Genomic DNA, 27,310 nt, shown 5'->3' on the forward strand with positions numbered 1-27,310 from the left:
ACGATGACTACTATCATGTGACTATGCCCATTGTTTAGGATCTACGGAAGCAAAAAATCGTAAGCAATTAGGGTTTGCTATTTGAAGTTCGGCCATACAATCATTAAACTTTCGAACTTGAAATTTCGATTCTGCACTATATGTTGGAATTGGTGTCCTCGAAGTCTCGTAGTTTGTAAACTGTACACATTGTTATGAATAAAATACGAGTATTTTATTTTGTATTTACTCATACCCAATAAACAAAGCTCTATGGTTATTGTATGAAAACTTAAGCATGTATATGAGATATACAAGTGGATCATGCATTAAGTGATAACCTAAATAGTCCTGTAGTATAAGGATTAAGGAGGGATACCTGATCCTGGTGATACTACGGATACAACCCACTTTGTAGAGGTTTACAAGTTTTGTGAACTACTACAGATGGTTGATCCTGACCATTCATGTGAAGACATGTGAGTAGGGGTGTCCTATACAAAGAGTTTGTATAAGACCGGACCACGAGATGACTAGTCTCTTTATATAACGTCGTTGATACTTAAGACTTACATCTCACCTAAATGACCATAGGTGACATGACCTTAGTCCTGAGTGTTTTGGAAACTCTTGTCTTTGAGGGCGGTCCTTTGATTAGTATGGGTGAGAGCAGCCAGATTGTCAACTCAACAAGCCTACCTTTTTGGGGATTTGTCTTATTTGGGAGCTGGGAACTGAGTTACACAAGATGGAATTCACTCATTCCCCGAAGCAGGGGTAAGTAGAAAGATTTCTCCCTTAAAGGCTGATTCCGGGTCTTGAACATAGTGGCCACAACCTATCTTTGGAAGAGAGGACTTAGTTATACTAGGACTATGACTTATGTTCATTAGAGGGATCATTGGTACTTAAGGAGTTAGATGTAACTACAGGGGCATAATGGTAAATTGGCCCAGTTGTACTTACAAGCGATCTGTGAAGGGTTATCGCAATGTTGATTGATTGTTATGGACACAAAATATATCTGTAGTGAGAAGAATGCAGCTGTCGATCTTTAGTGGAGTGTCCGGCAGTTAATGGATGATGGATCCTGTGACTAAAGAGTTTAGTCAGTTATTCACGTACCGTTGGAGCTTCAAGCTACAGGTCCATAAGGTCCCCTTAATAGCTCAATGGATTCAAGTTTAGAATCAGGTCTTGGGGTTGATTTAAAATGTTCAAATTAACAAGAGGAAATTCGATTTTATATGATATAATCAGTGTGATGTATAAGATACATCAAGTGGAGGATTAATGTAAATATGATTTACATTAGGTACTGTAAAATAGAAAAAGAACTATGATTTATATGTTTCATGAGATGAAATATTAAAACTATAAGTTATAAATATAATATGGTAAGTTGGTTATCATATAATTTGATCCAATCTCTGAATATCTTAGCAATTTCTTTCTTTCTTCCATCCCACACTTTCCAATAACTAATGAAATAGCCATATTTTTTCAAGATAATATCTTGAATTGTTTTGACATCAATAGATGGATTTTTTTTTTTTAACTACGCTGCTTACCTCAGATGCAATTAAATTTAAGTCCAATTGATTGTGATCTTGACTCAGTCTTGCATACACATAGGAATGAGGGCCATTATATTGGGTAATTTCAAATTCGTCGCGTCTTTTATAGAAGACAACACGAAGTCTCCACGTGCAACCATTGCCATATCTTGTACACCTAACATTCTATACTATTTTCTTCGACTCAATGACTTCAAAATTTTGATGTTGAATGATTGAATAGCTCTTCACTGCATTTTTAAAATCCAATTTCAAATTGAATTATCATTCCCTTAAGCAAGGAATCAGACCTCATATTATTGTCTCCCTCTATTATCGAGTCGGGAACAATGTTCATGTTGTTTAGGTCTATATCAGTAAAAGTTTCAGGGACTTCATGAACACCACAAAATTCACCAGGTAGTTAATCTAGATCGATATCATCATCATCTATTTCAACTTCTTCGTCGTTTGTAGCAATAGTTGGATCACAAAGCTCATCCTTCACATTATGACTTTCCAACTCAATATTAGCTTCAATTTCTCTCATTGAGGCTGGACTTGGTGTTGGGATCGGTATCCTAAATCTCTTGTATTCTCGTAGTTTGTAAACATTGTATAACAAATTGTTATTAATAAATTAATTGTTATTTTATGAGCATACACTCAATCCAATAAAAAAAGATCCTAGGTTATTTTAGGTAATTTAAACAAGTATGTAGAGACATACAGGTGGATCTTGTTTAAATAATAACCTAAACGGTCTATAGTAGATGGATAAGGCTGAGTATCTTATCCTAGTAACACTTCGTATATGACCCGCTTTGTAGATGTTACAAGTGTTGTAAAGTGCTACAAATGATATGATCTTGATCATTCATATGGACACATGTGAGCGGGATATCCTATACAAAAAGTTTGTATAAGAATGGATCACGAAATGGTTAGTTTCATTATATAACGCCGTTAATAGTAGAGACTCACATTTCATCAGGATGATCATAGGTGACATGACCTTAATCCTGAGTGAGTTGTGAACTCTTGCTCATGAAGGCAGTCCTTTGATTTTTATGGGTGAGAGTGGCTAGATTGCCAACTCAATAAGCCTACCATTTTGAGGATTCGCCTAATTGTGGAGTTGGGAACACAGCTACACAAGATGGAATTCAATTTTTTCCTGATGTCGGAGTAAGTAGATAAATTGCTACCTTAAAGGCTGATTCCGGGGCTTGAATGATGTCGCCACACCCTCTCCTGGCCCGAGAGGGACTTGATCATAGTTGGACTGTTACTTATTGTTCATTAGAGGAATTAGTGGTCCTTAAGGAGTTAGATGTAACTATAGAGGCAAAATGATATTTTTGGCCCAACTGTTGGGTAATTTAATTAAAGAGTTTAATTAACTATCCAAGTGACACTAGAGCTTCAATCTACAGGTCCATAAGGTCCTTAGCTCAACAAAGATTTAATTGAAAATTAATTTTGGATTAATTTGAAGTGTTCAAATTAATTGAGAGAATTACTTATATATGTGATGTAATTAATATAATATATTTGATATGTTATGGTATAAAGTATTTTGAGAGGAATTAAATATTTGAATATAATTCGAATATAAATCATATTTATATTAAATTCATATAATTGAATTTAATATAAATATGATTTATATTAAATGTCATGTAATGTTGAGAGAAAAAACAAATCATAAGTTATATTGTATTTGATACAATATAAAACTAAAGGTTATATATTGTATTTGATATAACATATAGTATATATAATATATAATAAGGTGGTTATTATATATATATATATATATATGGGAAATTATTTCAAATGGTAAAACTGTTGAAAATATTTACAAGATATAACAAAATTTTCAAATTATCAATTATAGATGTTGATAAACACTGATAAACTTCTATTAACATCTATCAATATCATTTCTATCAGTGTCTATCAGCGTTTATTATTGATAGTTCTAAAATCTTACCATATTTTGTAAATATTTTGGTTTATTTTTCTATATTTAAAATAACCTAGTATATATATATATATATTAAATTAAACTAATTTTAATTTAATTAAAGGGAGGGAGTTACAACTCCTTGTTCCTAATTTCTCTAAAAAAGTTACTTGCAGTAGGTTGGTTGTGAGAGAACAATTCTCTTTGTAGAAAAAAAAAAATCACAGAGAAGAGTTCTTTATGTGAAAAAAAAAAATCCTCTCCGTCTCAATCTCTTCTCCCTCTTCCAAATCTTGGGCAGAGCCTACAACTCTTGCCAGTTCTCAACCTTAGAGAATATGGAACATTCTCTTTTCTGTGGTATCTATCATTTGGAGATCGAAGAGGTTCGAGATTCGTTCAAGGGAAACGTGAAGAAATTGGCTTCAAGGGTATGTAGAACTCTTTCCCAATTTCTTAAGATTTATGCATGTTGTAAATTTCAGATATAATGCATAATCTCTATGTCTTTTATTCCGTAGTTCTAAAATTATGTGAAAACAAAGAATTGGATCGATTCTTGCTTCCATTGTGAAACCGTCACTAGTTTCCCTTCACTTGGAACATTAAATTGGGATATATACAGTTCAACTGTATTTGAACGGTATGGAGCATTGCTTATCATGAACCGTATATCAGCTTCACTTCGTAATGAGATAGGAATGTAGAAAGTAGATCCTGCTACACAACTACCATATCTAAATATTACCTCTACCCCATCATCTCTATCTATGGATACTGTATCACATAATCCATCGATTAATGTGTTGAAGTCAACTTGACGATGCATGTTTATACGAAGAGATTGTTGCCTATCATATTCTATACCGTTTGACTCATTAATAATGTTTCCATGCATATAACAGAGAAACCCCACAACATCTATAGTAGTTTGGCCAATGCAATTTGATATTTATCATAGACTATGTAAGTATATATTAAGAATAAAAATATCCAAATTTAATATTCCATCTACGTTAGAATGTCCAAATTTAATATCTCTATGCTTAATATATCATTATGAACTAGATATAAAATCTTTATGGAATGAAGACTTATTTAAGTTTATAATAAAATTAATAAACTAAAAAGAACTTATGATTTAAACTAATATATCATAGTAAAAAAAACGTATGGTTTAAATTAATATATCATAAAAAATTTAAGATTTTATTACACTCAAAATGAAATTTTAATTTAACCACTTAAAACATTTAATAGTTTTTGTTTGAGCGTTTAATTAGGCAAACTATATTAAAAAAAATATTTAACTTTTTGTTGTATTCATTTCAAACATATTTGGACGCTGATTTGATGACATTCTCCTTTCCTATTTTTGGTTTCGGGTTTCTTATTTTTATAAAAGAACATTTTTCGAAAATAATATCCACCTTAAACAAAATAATAATAAAAAAATCAATACAAATTCACGAGGAACTTGATTTCCTATTAAATAACGAGAATATATTAATATGAAAGAGAGTAATAAACTAAAATTACTTTTTAAATGGATCATATTTCATGCATCATAAATTTTTTTTATATAGACATGCATTTTCATTTTGGAAATGAATTATAAATATTCCCTTATATACACATAATGATAATGACTAAATAAACCAATGACTAAATAAACTGTGAACACAACAACAACAATAAAAAGAACAAAAACATTCTAAAATTCAATATTCAATACATCATTTCAATAAAAGTAAATAACTATATACATAACCTTTGGATGATCGATTGTAGAATTTTTCTAAAAAATAATATCCCCTGTAAACTAAATTAAAAAAATCAATATAAAATTATGAGAAACTTAATTTTCTATTAAATAACAAAAATATATCAACTTGCTAAAAGAAAAATATTGCACCTTACCAAACAATCATTTGAATGATCGTTTGTAGAATTTTTCTTCGAAATAATATCCACTATAAACAAAGTAATAATAATAAAAATCAATACAAGGTTATGGAAAACATAATTTTTTATAAAATGACAAAAATATATCTAACTTACCAAAAAGTGTTGTACTAAAATAAAATAATAATATGAACAGGTGAGGAAGATGGTAGAAATTGAAATGCTGTCAAATTTGGGGGAGGAATATGAAAAAGATGCTACAAGAACGACTGTTTGGGGAGAAAATATGAAGAATATGAAAGAAAGAAGTGCTTCTCAGGTGTTAGGAGAAAATGGAGGAAGAAGGTGAAGGAATTGAGGGGAAAAACAGGTAAAATTTAAGGGGGAGAGTAAAGTGGAAAACGACAAATTCAAAAAGTATCACGGTTAACGAGGTGTTTGATAGCTCTGAATGCGTCTTTTGAACAGAGGCATTCATACCGATTTGACATTCCAGCTTTTATTTTTATTTTTTCTAATTATTTGAATGTGTTTCTTCGAGAGACGCATTCAAATAAAGACAAATAAATACCCCATTCCCCTAAGGTTGTTTTGGGTGCTGAGATGATATAGGATGTGAGGAGTTCTGATGTCTGAGGAGTTCTGATCGAATATGAACGATCGAGTATGTTCAAGCACTGGGATGATATATGATACACGGGAGAAAAATGACGGTGAGATACGAAACACTTTTCGAAAATAAACCCACAAACAATTAAAATTGGTAAGATAGGATAATGAGTCTTCAAACACTGAGATGATAAAGGATGTGGGGATATACCATCTCATATTAGATCCCAAACATTCCCTAATAGTTTGAAAACAACCAATTTTATCCAATTAAGTTCTAAAACATCTGTATTTCCCCAATTTACCCGACAAAAGGATTTGGTGTTACTACTGCTAGTAGTGTTGGGAGCTAGTGCGAAATTCATGGCTCTATCAAAACACACACAAACCTCTCTCTATTCATGGCTCTATCAAAACACACACAAACCTCTCTCTACACATCCACAATTATACAACCACATGCTAATCTTTGCGTGCATTTAATTCTTTCAGGCTTAATATTCTAGCATTAATCATTTGGTTTTGATTTCTCTAGGCTTCTGTAATTTCTGAATTTTGTAAAAGAGGAATATCTTCATGCGCATTAATCGGTCTTTGTAACCAATCTTTGTTGCATTAATCATTCTTCATATTCAATCTTTGTTACATGAATCATTCTTTGTAGTTGATTTCTTTTTTTTTTCCTTTTGTTGTTAATTGATATCATTCTAATTTTATGAGTTTATCACTAATATTTTGATATCAATGATAGAATAAATTTATTGGTTATAAAAATCTACTAAAAATCTACTACTCATAGACTCTATAGATTATAAAATTGTTAGTGATCAATTTCTATCCATTATAGAAATTAAACAAAAATCATAAATTACATTAATATGTTTTCACTGACATGCTTCTAACTCTGATAGAAGTTTATCGGTTATAAAAGTCTATCGCTATAGATTAGTGAAAAAGAAATATCAATGATGGAAGTCTACCAGTTATTGATAGACCATAATATTTTCTTGATAGAATCATATCAGTGATACAAAAATATTGGTGAGAAAGACTTATTAGTAATCATATAATCCAATATAAAAGTAGTGATAGTATAGGCCTATCGAGGATAGTGTGTTATCACCGATATATCAGTGATACATGTGTTCATTTTGGGAGTATCATTGATAGACTATTATATTGAATTGAGATTTTAGAAAAAGATAGATTCGAGTGATGAGCTTGTTGAAGTCCTATGTATTCATTGGAGGAGTTTGATTTTCTTGTGGTTTTATTGAAGTCTATCTATAAAAGGAGTCTATCAATGATAGACTTCTATCATTGATAGACTCCGTTTATCAGTGAAAAACTTCTATCATTGATAGAACTTATAGATTTATATTTCTATCAATGATAGAATTTATAGACTTTTATCACAAATATAAATTGAAAAGATAAGTTTTCTATATTTGTAATTGGATTTAAGTTTTTCTATATTTATTTATCATTGGTACGAGTCTATCAATTTACTGTTTTATTTCTAAAAATTATATAGTATAACAAACTTTAGAACTCAGATGGTGTTTAAATAATAATAATAAGGATAAAGAATTAAGATGATATAATAGTATAATAAAAGAGATTTAAGATGATGCTCAAGTCAAAGTATTAGAGCGGAAGAAGCTGTCATGAGCAGTGAAAGTTAGCGGCAACTTACTCCACGCATAATCATAGTATTAAATTTCTATCGACCTTATTTTTATTGACGTTTCTACATTTCTATGGGTTCAATATCGATATTAAGGATGAATCAATATTTCTTTTCAATTATCGAAAAATATATGAAACACAAAATACAAACATCAAAATGCCATAAATACAAATATAATATAAATAATATACATATTTACTTATTTAAAAATAATAAAATGTTTATTGAACAATTTAATTTTTTTCTAATTTATTTTTTATAATTTTTCTAGAAAAATTCATCGACATCAACTTTTTATGGATATTTCCATCGAAATTTTCATAAAATTAAGATGTTGATATTTTCATCGACACCCATATTTTAAACCTTAAGCATTGAGGGGTTCCTAGCATGCATTGGATTCCAATTTTGCTATAATCGAAAATAAATTTAGCTTTTGTTACTTTTACAGTTAATTTGAGTGAATATGTTATGCGTGCAACTAACCCTTGAAAAACAGTAAAGTACTTATTGATGTTGTTAGGTTCTTCAAAATAGGTGTGTATGTATGTATTATTTATTTATGAAATAGTTGTAAATATAGTAATCAAACTCAAAGTATTTGCAAATATAATATAATGCAAAAGAATTTTTTAGATATAGTAAAAAATTTAGATTTGATCAATGATTAGTCATATTGCTAGTAAGGGTCTATCAATGATAGACCATATGACATATTGCTGGTAAAAATCTATCAGCAATAAAATCTATTATTGATAGATTTTGCTATACTTGCAATTATTTAAATGTTGCTATACCCTTAATTATTATCCCTAAAAGTGTCAGCCAATTCAATTACCCTTTATTTATAGAGTTCCAACAGTCCAGTTTGAAAGCCTGTTAGCCGAAGTGAGAAAAATAATAATAATAAATCCCCTATTCCTTAATAGAGAGAAAGTTTTCGAGGTTTTCTATCAATCAAATAACATCAATAATCATCGGTCAAGAACTTCAATTAACAAGTAGCCTTATTAGCAAAAATGGGGTCGAATCACAGGGAAGCACGGAGATTAGTTTCTCAAAACACATTTTTAGCTAAAGCGCTAAATTGGAGGAGGAGTGCTGGGAGGGGAGGGGGTTGGTGTGGTTTGAAGTTATCAAAGATGCATACAAATAAAGACATAAAAGTAAAAGGATAAAAGTTCAATCAAAGGTAAGTTCTAGCCTAGAGGAATGAAATTATCCAATGTAATCTTGATCATTAAACTCTCAAGGTGATTTTAACTTCTTGCCTAAGCCTAACCCAATTAATAGAAACTCTAACCAACGATCTTAATTATCTAATTAGCCAATATGAGTAAAAGAATCCATTCTAAACACTTGAACTAATTGCATTAAGTAATAAATATTTAATTTACAATCGCCTAATTAAACATTCAATATGGTTTTCCCTAAGTCAATAGAAAAATGCTCTTCATTGTCTACCACAAATCACAAGCTTATCTAACATATGCTTTCTAGATATTAACATAAAATTAAATGTCACATATTACATGTTAATCTAAAACATCCAATCATACATTATCAAGTAGTTTGTCAAACATTAATGAGAAAATACAATCAATAAAGCAAGCAAATCAAGATCGAAACTCATGGACAAGAAATATAAATCACATTATCAAAATACTCCAAAAAATACGAAGGGTTCCTCCAATATCCTCTAAACTAGAAAACCCATAAACCTTACCTTCTCATTGTGATGGAGAAGATAAAAGCTTGCATCGTCTCTATCGATTACGTGAGAGAAATAAAGAAAATACAAGTGGAAGAGAGAAAAGGGGAAGAAAATCAGTTGGAGGCTGATTGAGGTGATCATAATGACCTTAAAAAAACGAAGAGGAGGTTATTTATATTGTCGCGACACTGAGCCTAATTGGCCCTTTGTCCACCGGGCAACATCCTAAAATAAGCTAAGAAAAATAGCACATTTCAAGTGCTATCAAAGAAAATAACACATTTTAGGTGTTATCATTCTTTCTTCTTTCATTGGCTTAGTTCCTTATGCCTTACACAAATCATTCACCTTCTTTCTTTCGTTTACCGCCCAAAGCCTGGTTCCACTAGAGCACCTATGTGCATGGCACCATGGCAGCACTTTCCCCTTCACCTCCACACATGGCAGCATTCAACACCATGCACGATGAACACCTCCACTTCAACGATAGAAAGAAGTACACTCCACTTCCACCTCCACGGTAGTACCATGAATGTTCACGACAGCTCCACCACAACACCTCCATGGGAGCATGAAGTGTAAGATTTTTTATTGAATTTTAGGATGCTTCAAGTTTGAGGGTTGGGACAACAAGCAACCAAGAAAATAATTGATTCTAACTATGAGAGTTTCTGAACCTAACTTAGATGGCCAAACAAAACGCAAACAATCAGTAGAAATAAATCGAAAGCAGTAAAGAACACCAAGATATATAGTGGTTCGACCAGTTTGGTCTATATCCACTTTGAGAACTAGCTTGAATTAATTTATTAATGAGCAATAAAGGAATTTTACAAATTACAGATAATCAACGAAATCACCAATCTGTAATTTTTATATCCACTGATATCGAAAGATCCGCACATAATGTCGCCTTTGAAAACTGAGAACAACCCGTTGCAAAAACAGCCCAAAATAGTGTGTTACTCGCCTCTGATCGGTGAACCACGCGTAGACCTGCACCTCTCTCTCACTGCCGACAACCGCTGTCGGACTCAGCCTCCATGGCGAACCGTCGAACTGCCGGATTCAAGCCTACGCTGCTGCTCAGATTGGCGAAGTCCGACCAAGCTCGAACCGGCTGCTGTTCCTCCACACAAGAACCGGTCGCTACTCCTCCGCACAAGAACTAGCCGTGACTCTTCCATGAAGCCGACACCCAAGTTCAGCCGAGCGGCTCTTCGACCGACGGCTTCCCTTTTTGTTCCAATCGGCTGCGGCAGCTTCAACACACGGGCGGCTCCCTTTTTTTTTTTTTCCTTTTACAAGCAGTCACGCGAATACTGCCCTAAATGGAGAAGAAAGGGAAATTACAAGTTTGCCACTACTCAATAATTACGATAAAGCCATTGGGCCTTTAAATTTCCAAAAAACCCAATAAAAAAGCACTTAAAAAACTTGTTATTTTCTACACTAACCAAACCAAACATAAAAATAAAGTTTATCTAACACACGACAAAATTTGTTACACACGATGTTACAACTATTAAAGAATATCAAAGATAAAAGCAGAAATCTAAAACTAGAACGGGAGGCAGAATTTGGTAATTTAGTTTGGTGCAATATTACCTATGTCTTGGATGAAATGTGCCCGTAGAAATATATTTTCACCTATATAAAGTAAAATAATTAAAATGATGTACTTATCTATAAATAAACGATAATTATAATGACATTCAAATTGCCGAACTGAGCCTATAATCACTTAGGTTCTCCCTCTAAGTGTGAGATCCCCTTACCTTGAACGTACTTAGGCTCCCCCTAAGTATAAGAATATTAGCGAACATTCACTTGGGCTCTCTCTAAGTATGAGACTCCCTGTCAATGATACTTAGGCTCCCCCTAAGTGAGAATCCCTTCTTAAGTTGTGTTATGACGATCCAACATGATCTAGAGAAACTCTCAAGATCTATAATAGCAAAAGCTTCACAATAAGATGGATTAACACACTTATGTTTTGAGAATTATATCCTCTTAAATATGCACAATGAAAAGGAGGAAAAAACCCTAAAACAAAATTCGCACGACCCAGAAAAGGAAATAAAATCGTAGGAATAAACACCCAAAATTTTCTAAATAAGGAAAAAATATTCTGGAGAATCAACAATCTGTGGGACATCAAACAGTCTTAAACGACAAATGTTGGGACATCTTGATGGAGAATCCAAGGTACAAGGTGACAACTGTCACGACATCCTTAAAAAATATTGCCAACACCAAATCTCTAATAAGTGTGTTGCTTTAATTCTTCGAGGATGTAAAGTTTCCCTGAAAGTCACCTATTTATTCTGAGATCCCAAAAGATAAGTAAGTTCTCTAACCATAGTCATTTCATACTTAGTCTACATCTGTTGGACAAAAAGCTCTATCATCTTTAAAAGATCTATGTGAAAACAGTGTCATCAACATAAAGCTGGAAAACACTTAACTTTCCTTCTAACTTCTTACTAAACAAAGCATGCTTTAGTTTGTAAATATGATGTGCTCAATTTTTGACAAAATATCTAGAAAAACTATTATAGTCCCTTCTTGGAAACTATTTTTGTCTTGACACACAACTAGACATAATATAATATGTGTTGCCAAATATATAAAAACATTTGACATTATTAGACTTCCTCTCTCTCTATATTTCATAATTTGAGCACATGTACCAGGGTTCAAAAGTAAAGTGATTTTGAAGACTGACAAACGATATTGATTGTAAAGGTTTAATATGTTGCATCATATCAAGAGACATCTCATGAAGTACTACATTGGCTCTCGATCATTCCACTTTGATCGGATCAAAAGGGTGTCGAATCCTTTCGATCCAAATCAAATAAAGTTTTATATTCACGAACTAACTACTTATACTACTGAGTTGCACAAATGGAAATTATGAGCCAAAGCAAAAGAAGCACAAAGATTAGTTAAAGTGGTAAATGGGAGGCGTGAGGGGGGTGGAGGGGGATGGGGAGCGGGTGGGGGTTGATGTGGTTTGAGATTTGAAATGCATGAAAATAAAGTGCAAGAAAACAAAAGATAGAAATGCAATCAATCGAAACATTCTAGCTTAGAGAATCAGAATTGTGCAATATAATTCTGATTATCAAATTATCAATACATGATTTTAACTTTTTGTTTATAACTAGCCCAATTGATTAGAAAAAAAACCTAACAAATGGTCCTAATTACCTAATTAGCCAACATGAATAGAAGAATACATTCTAAACACATGAACTAACTGCATTATGCTTTAGGGATTAATGCATGGAATCGAACGTCTGTATTGTAAGGTTGAAGAATTTGTTGCGACATCCCAAATTGACGCATCACACAAATTGAGTGATGCCACTCCATAACAGAAAAGAATATGAGTGGACAACTAAATGCCCATATTTCATTACCATCGAGACAATATGGTGGCAATAGTTAGATGAGATGATTGTTTGGATTCCAAATAATCTACATGCATATGTGTCAAAATATAAATGAAACAAAAGATTGAAATATTATTAATATATAATATATAAATGAATATAATATTACTTGGCTAAGCATATGCGTATCCATGTATCTATATTGCAGTAGAACATGCGTCGGTATTCTGATTACAGAAAAGTTGTCATTCCATCTACAACAATCAGAAGTTGAATATTAGTTATTAGTATTTCATAATAAAGACAACAATAATGAGGTAAAAATGCTTATTGTACTGCAAGTGGTCTATCCCCCAAGTTGTTCTCATATTGGTGGAGTTGTCGATATGCTAAAAGAGGAAATCGATCCTACACCCAAATCTGCAACAATAGAAGCGAGCCTGCAATGACTTTGCCAACTATAACTATACCCTTGCATAGTTGCCTATATAACCATGCAAGACATCCAGCCTCCCAACTGTACGTCCCAACAACATCAAAATCTACTAAGAGATGAAGATATATTAGGTGCACTATGCTGTTGAATTTGATGGAAAATATCAATCCTCCAATCAATGTAAGAATATATGCTCGAGCATATCGTTGGAGTTCTTCTTCATCTGCATTATCTGTTAGATTGGCAAAGTTGTTGAATTGGTCAGCTAACTATAGTAGGCTAAGACAACCTCCCTTGAGAACGACGTCATTCATTGTTACGCATAAAATGAATGAGATAAAGTTGTTCCTTGTCATAATTTAGTGACTTGATCAATGGTCTTCCATTAATCGGGAGTCCAAACTGGATAGCTACATCTTGCAGTGTAATTGTACACTCCCTATGCAACATGTGGAAAGTGTGCCCTGTCACCATCGTTCCATTAATGTTGTTATCAAATGCCAATATAATTGTACAAATCTGAGACAGGAGACTCCATAGAATCCTGTGGCTCATAGATAATTCAATATATGAGGGTTTGGGTCTTCCTGCCTTTAAATAACAGCTTCCTTTCGTGACAATGTATAGCATCAATATGCTCGTCTTCCTAAACAGCTTCAGATCTATGGTTACATTGTAAGTACAAAACTAGGTTGTTGTATGGACCTGTGCTAACATCATCGTCCATCTGGTCCCATAGAAATAAGATTAAATTTAACTTAAATATTTACTACATATCAATACGATTACAATCAATTAAGACAATTACAATCAATAAGGAATACACCCTTCGTTGTTTACAGTTACAAAAAAAAAAAAAAAAAAAAAAAATTACAAAAACGAGCCAAGAAATAAAAAATGAAATCAAATGGCTAAGTCGCATCGCGAGCTCAATTGGGACGATCCTGTCTACTGTGTCCTTCTTGTCTGCAAATTGTGCAATGTGTCTTGTAACGTTCTCTCCAATCCATCTTTTTTTGCATGTGAGAAGTACACGATCTGCCAATTTTTCTAACTTGTGATTCATCTGGATAAATAGTGGGGAAGTTAGGATCAAGCCAACATTTTTTTTTTATCAAGGATGGGCTCGAATTGAGGTGAATAACAAGCCAGATAAGTGAGAATTTTGTAATAATCTTCAATGTAGTACAAGTAGTCTAACACGATGGTCTTACACGTAGCCATAGCGTAAGAATATGAGATTCTATAACTCTGCCACTTATTGCAAGTGCATGTTATTTCACTTAACTTTATTCAGTGTGTGGTTCCACTCTTCAGTGTTATTGGGTTGATTGATGTGGTGACGTCACACAACCCTGTCGGATGGTCAAATATGTTAACAACATGTTTAGTTGCACGTTGTTCCCAACGAGTTAATTTCTTAACCGCATACCTATGACATATACGACAATTACTATAATACCTTCATAGTTAGTATGAACATGTGAGATAACTAAGATGTGAATAATTTACCTTACGAAACACTCTCCATATTCAAAAGCAGTCTTTATTTCTACACGACAAGCAGCGAGATAAGCGATAGTTCGGTAGAATGTTGCTTGGATTAGTGCAGTAGTAGGTAGTTTTCTGGCTCCTTTCATAACTGTATTCGTACTTTTGGCCACATTTTTGGTTAGTCATCCATAACGATGACCACCATCACGTGACAGTGTCCACTGCTTAGGATCTATCTAAGCAAAAAAATCGTAAGCAATTAAGGTTTGCTGTTTGAAGTTCGGCCATACAATCATTAAACTTTTGAACTTAAAATTCTGATCCTGCACTATATACCAAACTCTTCAATATACTATTCTTATACTTGTCGTTAAAATTACTCGCCACATGTCGCAAGTAGAATCATTGATGTACTCTTGCCTGCCTCTATTAGGGTTTCTCACGACAGATATAAAGTCTTTGTGGCTATATAAAATTAGACACATTCCCTCCCTTCCATGCACCACATGATCCCATAAATTTTTCAAAAACCAACCCCATGAGTCAGCACTTTCCTTTGGTACAATAGTGTATGCAATTGAATAGATGTGACTATTTGCATGGACTAAGGTAGCTATCAATAATGTTCCTTCATACTTTCCATACAAATGGATTCCATTAAGTTGAAGTATTGGTCTGCACTGCTTAAAACCCTCAATAGTAGGTCTAAATGACCAAAACATGCTATTGAACATGATAATCCTATCATCACAATCCACCTCATTTAGCCTCCAATGGATAATTGTACCAGAGTTTGTGATTTATAAGATATTCATCCATCTAGGCAGCAAATTATAAGATTCAATCCAATCTCTGAATATCTTAGCAATTGCTTTCCTTCTTCTGTCCCACACTTTCTAATAACTAATGGAATACCATATTTTTTCAAGATAATATCTTGTAATTTTTGACATCAACAGACGGATTTTTTTTTAACTACACTACTTACCTCATATGCAATTACATCTAAGTCTAACTGATTGTGATCCTGACTCAATTGTGCATACACACGGGAATGAGGGCCATTATGAAGTCTCTATGTGCAACCGTCACCATATCTTTTACACCTAACATCCCATATTGTTTTCTTCGACTCAATGACTTCAAAATTTTGACGTCGAATGATTAAATAGCTCTTCACTGCATTTTTTAAATCCAATTTCGAATTGAATATAATCCCCTTAAGTAAGGAATCAGACCTCATATTATTGTCTCCCACCATTATCGAATCGGGTACAATGTTCATGTCGTTCAGGTCTATCTCAGTAAAAGTTTTAGGGACTTCATGAACACCATAAAATTCACCAGGTAGTTTATCTAGATCGATCATCATTGTCTATTTCAACTTTTTCATTGTTTGTGGCAATAGTTGGATCACAAGGCTCATCCTCCACATTATGACTTTCCAACTCAATAGTAGTTTCAATTTCTCTCATCGAGGTTGGACTTGGGACATCGGGTTGTGATATATACAGTTCAACTATATTTAAAGGGTATGAAGCATTGATTATCATGAACCGTACATCAGCTTCACTTCGTAATGAGATAGGAATGTAGAAAGTAGATCCTGCTACATAACTACCACATCTAAATATTACCTCTACCTCATCATCTCTATCTATAGATACTGCATCATATAATCCATTGATTAATGTGTTGAAGTCAACTTGACGATGCATGTTTATACGAAGACATGGTTGCCTATCATATTTTATACCGTTTGGCCCATTAACAATGTTTCTATGCATATAACATAGAAACCCCACAACGTCCATCGTAGTTTGGCCAATGCAATATGATATTTATCAGACTACGTAAGTATATATTAAGAAGAAAAATATCCAAATTTAATATTTCATCTACGTTAGAATGTCCAAATTTAATATCTCCATACTTAATATATTATTATAAACTATATATAGAATCTTTATGGAATGAAGACTTATTTAAGTTTATATTTAAAATTGATGAACTAAAAAAAAAAATGATATTTGTAATACATAGTAGAATAAAAGAAAAAAATCTAAAAATATATTATATATTTAAACTATTTGCAAATATGGATGAGTTGACTAGTCAATCTTTGATTTTTTTTTTTTTATTTTCTTCCCTTTCTCTGATTTTTGCTTCTTACCTTATCTTTTTTTTATTATTTTATTTTATTTTCTTTCTCTGATTTTTTGCTTCTTCCCTTTCTTTTTCTTTTTCTAGTTGTTCTCTCATTTGTCTGGTTTTTGCTTCCTTTTGTTCTATTTAATATGCTTTCATTTTTTCAGTTTTTGCTTCTTCTCTTTCTCTTATTTTTAAAATTTTTCTTTCCTTTATTTGAATTTTTTCTTCTTTTCATTTTTTTTCACAAGAATTATGAAGCTGAGTTCCGTACGCAGGACTTGAAAGTACTCAATTCATAAGTGACTTAACACTAACAAGCCAATCATCAAGTTTTATTATTATAACAAATAATAAATATAAATAGCAAATGAAAGTCTATCAGTGATAACCACTAATATTTTCTATCATTGATAGCTTAATCTTTTATTATATAGTTAATAGCCACTTATAAAAATCTATCATTGATAGTCAACTTAGTCAATTTAATTAATAAAGTTGAATCTCGAACTAAAATGTAAGTGGAATGCCTAGAAGTTATCACTAATAGCATATTTATCAGTGATAGAAGCTATCATCGAAAAGAAAAGAGACTTATAAATGTTTGGGAAGGACAAGAAAGGGGCAAAAAGGTTCTTTAGTGGCTATGATTAATAGAAGCTACTACTGATAACATGTTACCAGTGATAGAAGCTAATACTAATAGCATGTTATCGATGATAGAAGCTACTCGATAGCACGTTATCGGTGATAGAAGCTACCACTGATAGTACATTATCAGTAATAGAGAACTATCACTGATAGCATGATATCAGTGAGATCATTGATAGCATCTTATTTGTGATGTTATCAGTGAAAGAAACTATCACTGATAACCACAATATGAGTGATGTTAGCAATATCGTTGATAAAACTTAGGTGATATCTATATATCGAGTTTATTTCAAAGGTAATAACCAGTTATAGAAATATATCATTGATAACCTTAAGTGTTAATATTTCAAGGTTGATTCTAATTGATGAAAGTTTATCAGTGATAATGACTGATAGTTATTATCAGTGATAGCTACGATAAAAGATTATTAGTGATAACTACTATGATAATCAAAGTTGTTGGTCATCTTTCAAAGTTGATCACTATTTATCATTGATAGCCACTGATAGCCTAAAGTACTAATATTTAAACGTTGATTCCAATTAATGAAAGTGAATCAAGGATAGCTACTAATAATTGATAGTAAATTAAAAGCTAATATTTTAAGATTGTATTAAATTTTCTCAAATTGAAAGTTATAGCTGATAGCAACTATCATCGATAGCAATTAATAGAAGCTATCAGCAATAGTAGCTGATAGCAGCTATCAGTGGTTATCACTGATAACTTTCAATTAGAGAAAACTGGGAAGAAGCGAACAAAATGGTGGCTAGGTATGGGTTTTTTGTCTTTTACCATTTTTTGATCTATATATGCAATTATTTTATCATTGTACTACATATTCTATTATTTTGGGCTTGAATTCTATTTATGCAACTAGCCCAAAAAAAAAAAAAATAACTTATGATTTAAACTAGTATATCATAATAAAAGAAACTTATGGTTTAAATTAATATATCATAATAAATTCAAGATTTTATTACACTCAAAATGAAATTTTAATTTGACCATTTAAAACATTTAATAGTTTTTGTTTGAGTCTTTACTTAGGCCAACTATATTAAAAAAATATTTAACTTTTTGGTTGTATTCATTTCAAATATTTGAACATAAATTCACAATCAATTCATTTGTTAAAAAAATGTTGTTTGAACAATGGGTTGAAAATAGAAAATATGTATTATTAAATTAGTGTTTAATTCTTAACAAAAAAAAAAAATGCTTAATTACTATAGTTGGACGCGGATTTGATGACATTCTCCATTCCTATTGTTAGTTTCGGGTTTTCTATTTTTATAAAAGAACATTTTAAAAAATAATATCCACCTTAAACAAAATAATGATAAAAAAAATCAGTACCAAATCATGGGTAACTTGATTTTCTATTAAATAATGGAAATATATTAACATGAAAGAGAGTAATAAACTAAAATTACTTTTTAAAGGAATCATGTTTCATGCATCATAAAATTTTCTTAAATAGACATGCATCCTCATTTTTAAAATCAATCATAAATATTCTCTTATATAGACATAATAATAATGATAATGATTAAATGAACCAATGACTAAATAAACCGTAAAGATGATAACAACAACAATAATAACAATAACATTCAAACATTCAATATTCAATAAATCATTTCAAATAAAAGTAAATAACTATATACATAACCTTTGAATAATTGATTGTAGAATTTTTCTCATAAATAATATCCACTGTAAAAAAAATTTAAAAAATCAATACAAAATTATGAGAAACTTAATTTTCTATTAAATAACTAAAATATATCAACTTACTGAAAGAAAAATGTTGCATCTTACAAAAAAAAAAAAAAAAAAACCTTTGAATGATCATTTGTAGAATTTTTCTCTGAAATAGTATCCACTGTAAACAAAATAATAATAATAATAAATCAGTACAAGATTATGAGAAACTTTATTTTTTTTATTAATAACAAAAATATATCAACTTACCAAAACAATGTTGCACTAAAATAAAATATTAATATGAACAGGTGAGGAAGATGATAGAAATTGAGATGACTATTAAATTTAGGGGAGGAATATGAAAAAAAATGTTAAAGGGATGACTGTTTGGGGAGAAGATATGAAGAATATAGAAGAAAAAAATGCTTCTCGGGTGTTAGGAGAAAATGGAGGAAGAAGGTGAAGGAATTGAGGGAAAAAATAGGTAAAATTTAAGGGAGAGAGTGAAGTGAAAAACAACAAATTCAAAAAGTATCACGTTCAACGAGGTGTCTGGTGGCTCTACATGCGTCTTTTGAACAAATGTATTTAGATTGATTTGACATTCCAATTTTTTTCTTTTTATTCTTTTAATTATTTGAATGCGTCTCTCATTTAAATAAAGACAAAAAAAATATCCTAAGTTTCTCTAAATAGTTTGAAAACAACCCTTTTATTAAATTAAATCCTAAAACATCCCTATTTCTCCCATTTACCCTACAATAAGATTTGGTGTTGTTACTACTAGTAGTGTTGGGAGCTAGTGCGAAATCCATGGCTCTATCAAAACACACACAAATCTCTCTCTAAACATCCATAATTATACGACCACAAGCTGATATTTGCGTGCATTTAATTCTTTTAGGCTTAATATTTTAGCATTAATCATTTGGTTTTGATTTCTTTAGTGTTTCTGTAATTTCTGAATTTTATACAAGATGAAGATCTTCATGCGTATTAATCGTTCTTTGTAATCGATCCTTGTTGCATTAATTATTCTTCATATTCAATCTTTGTTACATTGATCATTCTTTGTAGTCTATTTCTATTTTTTCCTTTTTGTTGTTGATTGATCATATCAGTGATAGACTAATATCGTTCTAATTCTATGAGTTTATCACTAATATGTTGATATCAATAATAGAATAAGTTTATTGGTTATAAAAGTCTACTACTCATACACTTTATAGATTATAAAATCGTCAATGATCAATTTCTATCGATTATAGAAATTATCCAAAAATCATAAATCACACTAATATGTTTTCAATGACATGCTTCTAATCTTGATAGAAGTTTATCGGTTATAAAAGTTTATCACTGATAGACCAATGATAAAGAAATATCGATGATGAAAGTCTACCAATCATTGATAGACTGTTATATTTTTTTTGATAGAATCATATAAACAATATTAGTAATAAAGACTTACACGTAATCATATAAGCCGGTATGAAAGTAGTGGTAATATAGGCCTATCACTAATATATTGGTGATAACACACTATGAGTGATAGGCCTATATTATCACTACTTTTATAACACATTATCATAATGTCACTTAGCATCGGTATCAGTAAATACATGTGTTCATTTTGGGAGTATCATTAATAGGCTAATATATTGAATTGAGATTTTAGAAAAAGATAGATTCGAATGGTGAGCTTGTTGAAGTCATATGTGTTCATTTGGGGAGTTTATGATTTTCTTGTGATTTTATTGAAGTCTGTCTATAATCAATGATAGATTTTTATCATTGATAGAAATCTACCCGTGATTTTAAAGTCAGTAATTAGCGGCTTTCTAATTGTGAGCCGTGAAAATTAGCGGCTTTCTAATTGTGTAGAAAATCAATATCAGATACAGATACGATAAGAATACGTCCAGATACGTGATAGATACGTATCTGATATGTAATTTCAAGTATCTAATTTTTTTTTTCCAGATACTTGAAGGGGATACGTGGGTCAATTTTTTTTATTTTTATTTTTATTTTTTGAAATTTAAGTCCAACCACTTAAAAATTCTAATCCTTAACCTATTTTATTTTAGTGCATGTTCAGGAGTGATTTTAAAGTCATCAAAATTCACTTTTTTAATATTTAAAATCACTCGAAAACACACTTTTAATTACTCAAAATTAATTTAGTTTTCAAATTTACATTTTTAAATGCAATTTTCATATCATCAAAATTAGTTTTGAAGAATTAAACATGTTTCACGGTAATTTTGAAAACGACAAAAGTGATTTCAACAATTTTAAAATCACTTCCAAACATAAAAGTCAACTTAAATTGAGCAATCCAAAACAAAATAAATTAAAAATGATAAAAACATAAAAAATTTAAAAAAACCTGAAACATAAATAAATCTTCATTCTTCCCTTCTCTCTCACTATTTAAATCATGATTCACACCCCCTTCATCCTCAACTTCATTCTTCAATCTTCATCTTTTACTTCTTTACTACCATCTACTCTAGATGCTCAACAATCACTCGACGTTACTGGATTTTTTTTTTCGAGTTATCACTCTCTTCTTGAATCTATTTTATTCTAATCTAAAATAAGTATTATAACGATTAATTAAACTTTATATATATATATATATATATATGTATGTATCTATATATGTATGTATGTATGTATGTATGTATGTAGCGTATCTTCGATGTATCCGTATCTTAGTTTTATAGAAATTAACGTATCGTCGTATCGTATCATATTCATATCATGTCTCGGTATCTGTATATGTGCTTCTTAGACAGCAACTTATTCCAAACATAACCATAGTATTAAATTTCTATCGACATGTCGATATTTCTATCGATGTTTTCACGTTTTCATGGGTTCGCTATTGTTATGAAGAATGAAAATGTTTCTATTAAATTGTCGAAAAATATACGAAACACAAAAAAAAAACATCAAAATGTCATTAAAAACAAATATATTATTAATATACATGCTTACTTATTCACAAAGAACAAAATGTTTATTTAACTATTTAAATATATTTTTAATATATATTTTTTTTATAATTTTTTCAGAAATATCCATCGAAATCAACTTTTTATCGATATTTCCATAAAAAAAAATTAAGACCTCGATATTTTTGTCGACATCGATATTTTAAACCTTGAGCATTTAGGGGTTCTAGTAATTTTACATGCGTTGAATTCCAATTTTTCTATAATCACAAATAAATTTAGCTTTTGTTATTTTTACAATTAATTTGAACGAATTTTTTGTGTGCAACTAACCCTTGAAAAATAGTAAAGTACTTGTTGATGTTGTTAGGGGGTTCCAAATTTGTATGTATGTATGTATTATTTATTTATTTTATTTATGGAGTAGTTGCAAATATAGTAATCAGACTCAAAGTATTTGTAGATATAGCATAATCCTAAAGAATTTCCATATATAATACAAAAATTTTAGATTTGATCTATGATTAGTCATATCGCTAGTAGGGGCTATTAGTGATAGACCATATGACATATTACTAGTAAAAATCTATCAACAATAAAATTTATCAACAATAGTTTATCAGCAATAAAACCTATCATTGATAGATTTTGTTATACTTGCAATTCTTTAAAAATATTATTATAAAATTATTATCCCTAAAAGTGTCAGCCAATCAATTACCCTTTATTTATAGAGTTCCAGCAACCCATTTTTTGAAGCCCGTTAGCCCAAGTGAGAAAATTAATAATAATAAACCATACTCCTTGATAGAAAGAAAGTTTTCAAGGCTTTCTATCAATCAAATAACATCAATAATCATCAGTCAAGAACTTCAACTAACAAGTAGTCTTATTAGCAAAAACGAGGTCGAACCACAAGAAAGCATGAAGATTAGTTTCTCAAAGCACATTTTTAGCTAAAGTGCAAAATTAGAGAAGGGGGGAGGGGGATGATGTGGTTTTAAGTTATCAGAGATGCATATTAATGAAGACATGAAAGTAAAAGGATAAAAGTATAATCAAACGAAATGTTCTAACCTAGAGGAATGAAATTACACAATGTAATCTTGATCATTAAACTTTCAAGGTGTGATTTTAACTTCTTGCCTAAGCCTAACCTAATTAATTAGAAACTCTAATGAATGGTTCTAATTATCTAATTAGCCAATATGAGTAAAATAATCCATTCTAAACATTTGAACTAATTGCATTAAGTTTTAGGGATTATGCTAGAATGAATATTTAATTTACAATTGCTTAATTAAACATTTAATATAGTTTCTCCTAAGTCAACAGAAAAATACTCCTTGCTGTCGACCAAAAATCATAAACTTATCTAACATATTGCTTTTTAGAGATTAACTTAAAATTATGTCACACATTATATTATAATCTAAAGCATCCAATCATACATTCTCAAGTGGTTTGTCAAACATTAATGAGAAAATACAATCAATAAAGCAAGTTAATTAAGATGGAAGCTCATGGACAAGAAATATAAATCACATTACAAAATACTCCAAAAAAATACGAAAGGTTCCTCCAAAATCCTCTAAACTAGAAAATCCTTGAACCTTACCTTCCCATGGTGATGGAAAAGATAAAAGCTTGCATCGTCTCGATTGATTACATGAGAGAAATAAAGAAAATACAAGTGGAAGATAGAAAAGGGGGAAAAATTGATTGGAGGCCGATTGGGGTGATGATGATAACCTAAAAAACTCAAAGAGGTTATTTATACCGTCATGGTACTAGGCCTAATTAGCCCTTTGTCTACATTGCAGCGCCAGGGTGGTATTGCGGCATTGCTCATGCCTCTTCCCTCTTGAAGATCTTTTGGTGACGCAGCGCTCTGTTGGTTTTAGGAAGAATGCCACACACGATGTCAGTCAATACCACTACGTCAGACTCCATGGGAAAAATTTCGTCTTTTCCTCTTCCGTTTGACTTGGTTGCTTCATTAGGGTTCTGAATTAATCCTCTTATCACCATTTGTTCATTAACGCTCGTTTCTATATCTTGGATGCCTAATACCTTTAAAATAAAGAAATAAGCATGTTAAATACAAAAATGATCCCAAAGTAAGCTAAGGAAAATAGCACATTTTAAGTGTTATCTTTCTTTCTTCTTTCATTTCTTAGTTCCTTATGCCTCACATAAATCATTCACCTTCTTTCTTTCGTTTGCCGCCCAAAGCGTGGTTCCACTAGAGCACCTCTGCATGGCTCCATGGCATCATTTTCCTCTTCACCTCCACGCATGGTAGCATTCAACACCATGCATTGTGAACACCTCCACCTCCACGATAGAAAGAAGTACGTTCCACCTCCACCTCCACGATAGTACCACAAACGTTCACCACAGCTCCACCTCAACACCTCCATGTCAACACGAAGTGTAAGATTTTTATTGAATTTTAGGATGCTTCAAGTTTGAGGGTTGGGAACACAAGCAACCAAGAAATGAATCGATTTTAAGCAAACCAAACATGAAGTACTCTGATGGACGTGTGCTTCATCACAGGAGAAAATATGTCATATTTGGTCATTCTCTTTGAGTGTACCACATGGCCACCAATCTAGCCTTATATCTAACTCCACCGTCATCTGCCTTCCTCAGTTTCTTCTTGAAGATCCACTTACAACTCATCACTTTCTGTTTAGAAGGTAGAGGAGTTAGAATCCAAGTCTCATTTTTATACAAAAAGCTCATTTCACTATTCATGGCCTTCACCCATTGTTTCTTCTCTTTACTCTTGATAACTTCTTCATAGTTCTTTGGTTCATCATCATTCAGGTCATCATAAAGATTTGCAAAACCTACATAATCATCTTCTCTATATCTCTAAGATGGCATTCTTTCTGTTATGCTTCTATTTCTTGTTAGAGTGTAGTCTGCTAGGTCCTATGTCTAAGGTTCTTGAACTGTTTTCTTTGTCTCTATCTCTTCTTCTTCAAGATGATCAGGGTGATCAATTTGAATAGGATTAGAAGGGGTCTATTTAGCATTAGAAAGTTCCACCTCAGAATGAACTTGAACCACTGTTCCATCATCAGTCTTATCTGTTTTAAGATCTTTAGAATCCATATAAAGCACTTCTTCTCTAAAAACAACATCTCTATTGATTAGACTTTGATTAGTTCTGAAATCCCACAACTTGAACCCTTTAGTTCCTTCAGGATAGCCAATAAACATACACTTCACTGCCCTAGGTTAAACTTTCCCTTATTTGTCATGTATATAACCCACATAACCAAAAGGCTTTAGGAATGAAAGATTAGGAGGATGCCCTGACCAAACTTTTTCAAGTGTTTTGAAATCAATAGCTGTGCACGAACTTTTATTGATAGTAAAACAGGCTATAGTTACTGCCTCTACCTAAAAAGATTGCCACTTTAGCTTCTGAAATCATGTACTTAATCCTTTCTAGGATAGTTCTATTAATCCTCTTAGCTACTCCATTCTGCTGCGGGTGTAGCCTACTAGTTTGTGTCTAGTTGTTCCATTCACAACACAAAAACTATTAAAGTCATTGCCTAAATACTCTAATCCATTATTCGTCGTCAAATATCTAGCTTTTAAATTTTTCAAAAGTTTGGTCTTTAGGTTTTAGCAAAAATACCCAAACGTTTCTTGAAAAGTAATCTATTAAGGAAAGAAAAGACCTTGAGCCACTCCATGAGAGAGTCCTTGTAGGTCCCCATAAATCATCATGTATGTAGCTAAAGACTTTTTTGGTAGACTGAGTTCCCTTCACAAAATTCTGCTTTTTTACTTTCCATATACACGGTGCTCACAAAAATTCAGCCACTTAGTGCCTCAAGACTTAATTAACCTCTGTCTTTGTAGTTCTTATATCCGTTTCTCACTTATATGTGAGAGTCTTCTATGCCATAAATAAATCTCATCCACTTTATCGTTTTAAGCAACACAAGATTGAGCTGGCAAAGTAATATTTTTGACAAAATAAAGACCATTGGACCTTATTCTAGTAAAGATAGTCATTCCTTCCTTCATGATCTCTAGACTTCCATTCTTCCCAACAAAAGAACAATCCTGATCATGAAGCATTCCCATTGAAATCATATTCCTTCTCAGCTATGGAACATGTCTCACCTCCATGAGAAGTATGTCCCGATTATCTTGGAGTTTGAGTACCACTAGGCCTATTCCAATCACTTTTCAGCCATGATTGTCTCACATGAAAATAGAACTACCATCCCATGATTTGTAGGAAACAAACCATGACTTTGATAATGTCATAATATGATAAACGCACCCTAAGTCTAATACCCAGTCTTCCTTGATTTCATGGTCATTTGCCTTTTCCTCAGTGGTGACTAGGATTTCTGTAAATTCAAATCAATCTTTTCCAATAGAGACCACTCTCGTTCCATGTTCCTTTGGCCTTTTGAAGTATTTCCTGTAGGACTTTTTTTTCTCTCAAGACAACTTCCCTTGAAATGTCCTTCTTTATGGCAAAAGAAATATTTCAAGACAGGCTTGTCCTTTTGAGATCGATGTCCTTTTTGAAAACCTAATTTTCCTTTCCTTGAGAATGATTTTCCTTTGTAAATAAAGATTCAACATCACCACTGCCCTTTGAATGAAGCTTGAACTCCAATTCCTTACTCCTCAAAGTTGTGATCACATTATCGATAAAAATTAAGTCCCTACCATACTTCAAAGCTGTCTTTACATCCTTATAGCTCTCATTAAGAGAGTTTTTCATGATGGCTATCTCATTGTCCTCCCCAAGTTTGTCCCCTATTTGAGCAAACTCAGTAGTGGGTTTCTTAAATTCATCAAGATTAGCATCCAAGGATCTTGAAGCACTCATCTTGAAAGAAAACAACTTCTTTCTCACATAGAGCTTGTTAGGCACATCCTTCTTTAGGTAGAACTTTTTCAGCTTCTCCCAAACCATATAAGCTGTGTTTTCATTAATAACTTTCCTAAGAACATTGTCTAAAATTTTTAAGATCGGTGCCCCATAGATTGCTTCTTCCATAGTCTGCTTTTGTTCATCATTGATATTTGTT

This window comes from Benincasa hispida, chromosome 4 (genome assembly GCF_027475165.1).
Source record: "Benincasa hispida cultivar pf3 chromosome 4, pf3_genome.v1.1, whole genome shotgun sequence".
Taxonomy (NCBI): Eukaryota; Viridiplantae; Streptophyta; class Magnoliopsida; order Cucurbitales; family Cucurbitaceae; genus Benincasa; species Benincasa hispida.